Source organism: Sapajus apella, unplaced genomic scaffold (genome assembly GCF_009761245.1).
Source record: "Sapajus apella isolate SASKATOON/1434 unplaced genomic scaffold, GSC_monkey_1.0 scaffold44, whole genome shotgun sequence".
Lineage (NCBI taxonomy): Eukaryota > Metazoa > Chordata > Mammalia > Primates > Cebidae > Sapajus > Sapajus apella.
The window spans coordinates 1397757-1400383 of record NW_022436984.1 but is presented as its reverse complement, the minus strand read 5'-3'; the positions used below and the strand labels follow the sequence as shown (position 1 = coordinate 1400383).

The 2627-nt window shown below is 56.9% G+C and overlaps 1 long non-coding RNA gene across 1 annotated transcript; it reads right to left on the bottom strand.

The window, feature by feature from the left end:
* Positions 1-203: 203 nt before the first annotated feature.
* LOC116566805 lies at positions 204-2252 on the bottom strand. The gene is made up of 4 exons (XR_004276015.1): positions 2048-2252; positions 1307-1428; positions 742-912; positions 204-567 (listed from the first exon to the last, which is right to left on the bottom strand). It is a non-coding gene; the product is annotated as an uncharacterized LOC116566805 (long non-coding RNA).
* Between the last annotated feature and the right edge of the window lie 375 nt (positions 2253-2627).

Genomic DNA, 2627 nt, shown 5'->3' with positions numbered 1-2627 from the left:
TACAGTTTGCCAAATGACAAAGGTATTTCCATTTTGGAGACAAACACGGAAACCATTTCTGTTTTCATGTGCAGTGAGCATGCTGGTTAAGTGCATCAGAATCTCCACTCTAAATCTTACATGACCTTGAGTTTTCAAATGCTGATGATATCAGTGTCATAGGGTTATTGTGTCACTTAAATGAAATAATTCCTGGAAAATAGTTAGCACAAAGCCTTGCATTTAGTAAGTATTCATGAACACTAGCTACATTATTATTTTATTCTGACATTTCTTCTAGTCTGTGGAGGCCTCTACTCCCCTACTCACAATCTCAGCCACTGCTTCTTACTGCTTATCCCAGTAACAAGTAGTCTCCAGGGAACCAAGCCTGCTGAATGCCACATCAGCCACACACCTCTCCTTACGATTCTGTTTAGCAAATCAGAAGCTGTCAGCCCCAGGGCAACACAGAGGCAGGAGGCAGGAGGGAAGGAGCGCAGCACATATGTGTGTGGGCAAGGCCCAGGAGCACGCACGAATGCTCGTTCCCTTCCAGACAGCAGTGAGGATGCACAGCACTGGGAACTGGAAAAATGAGCGAGACTGTTTTCAGGAGAGCAACAGCTGGCGGGGAAAACACCCAGAGAAGTAAAAATAAGAATATCAGATCTTTTAAAAACTGAAAATCTTGAAGCACCTGTAATGTTCATGCTTATTTTCAGGAAAAAAAAAAAAAACAAAAACAAAGGCAAAACTCACTTTTTAGAAGGAAGAGCACTAAGCTAATAAGAGGCCGTGGCTGTTTAGGTGTCAGTAAGAGCCCGGACGCGGCAGGCAGGGCCTGGGTCTGGACTCTGGATTCTGGCTTTTCCACAGGCTGGCTCTGTGAACACTGCCAAGCTGATTCATCTTTTGTCTCAGTTTTGTCATCTGTAACATGGGGATAATAAAAGTGCCTCGCTGATGGAGTTGTGAGGTTTGAAGGAGTGAATATGCACATACACATGCTCTGGAAGGGCCGCCTCTTGCCATTTTGTACATGGCTGTTTGCCCTTGACCCAGCTGTGTAGCAGAGCGCCCAGCTAGAGGAACCTCCCAGCCAGTTGGGGAGCACCTCTGAGGGTCATCCCTGTGGATGTGGCCGTCGGCAGGACCAGCCCTGTTCGCAGACCGAGCTTTTGCTTCCTCTCATCTTTCCTGAGGGAGACCCTGGGAAAGGAATGCCATCTGCGGGGCCTTCCCCGGACACCAGGCAAACGGATGGGGAAGGTGCAGAGGTGGGCGGTGAGGAGGGGCCCCTGACGTCAGCCAGGGCAACGCTGACCTCCCGGACTGCAGCTGCTGGGGGGCCTTTAGCTGGGTTGCCCAGGAAGGCAATGAGGGCTCCCAGGCAGCTTACTGTGTGGGGCCGACCCCAGCAGAGGCGCGGGGCCTGGTCATCAGGGGCTGGAATGGGAGAAAACAGAGAGAGACAGACAGAGAGGCCCTAGGGATCGAAGGAGCCCCAGGAGGGAGGCAGTAGGGTAAGTAGGGGGCTGTGAGGAGGCAGGGGCAAGAGGGTGTGGGGGAGATGGGAGACTAAAGCTGGGGTGGGGGATGGGAGGAGGAGACGGGGGCCACGAGGAGGGGTAAAGGAGAGGTGGCCTGTGGGGAAGGGGAGGAAGGAGGAGGGGTTTGGGAAGAAAGAGGGTGAAGGGGAGATGGGGGAGGGGAGGAGGGGAAGGGGACAGGGAGGGAGGGAGCAGGGAAGCGTGGAAGGCGCAGGATCAGCCCAGGTTTGCGGGGATTGGGGCACGAGGAGGGACGGAGAGGTGAGGGGATGTGGGGAGGAGTGGATGGGGGAGGGAAGGGGAGGTGATGGGGCGTGGGGGGAGGAATGGATGGAGGACCAGCCCAGTTGTGGGGGGAACGGGTAGGGGGAGAGGAAGGTAGGGGGTGTCGGGGAGGGGGAGAAAAGAGGAATGGGGGAGCGGGGGTGGGGGCGGAGGGGCGTTGCTCTGCCCGCTGCCTCCTCCCGCCCCGCGCCGCCCCCGCCTCTCGGCCCTTCAGGCCGGGCGCCACCCACACGCCTTCGACGCCGCGTCAAGCAGCCGCTGGGGAGGACGCGGCGGGAGCCTCAGATGCCACCTACTCCCGGCCGCTCTCCCAGTTGATGCTTCTATTTTAGGCAGCACATTATTTCCTGCTGTGATTTTTTTCAGCCTTCTAATTCGGGCTCTGAGGTAAGCCGTGACATCCGCCGCGCGCCCGCAGCCCCCTCCCGGCCCGGCGGCGGCGCGATCCCGCCCGAGCCCGGCGACCTCCGGCCGCGCCTGCGTCTTCGCGGAGCCACTGAGCCAGGCCCGCCCCAAAACGGACTCCCGGGAGGAGGGCTTCTCCCCTGCGCTGGATGAAAGAGTCCAGCCACGAGGGATTGCTAGGCAAGGATTTGGATAAAGTGACAGGGAGGGACACATTGCGCCATGGTGTCCCGATCCGGGCAGGGGACTGCAGATGTTTCCATGAGGTTTAACATGGTTTTTTTCTGGACACGGGTCCCTTTGAGGATGTGATGACGGTCTTGCACCCTGTCCCCAGAAAGTGTCCAGAGCAAGCCGACAGCCCACACAGACACTGCGATTCTGCCTGTGGCTTCAGGCACGTCA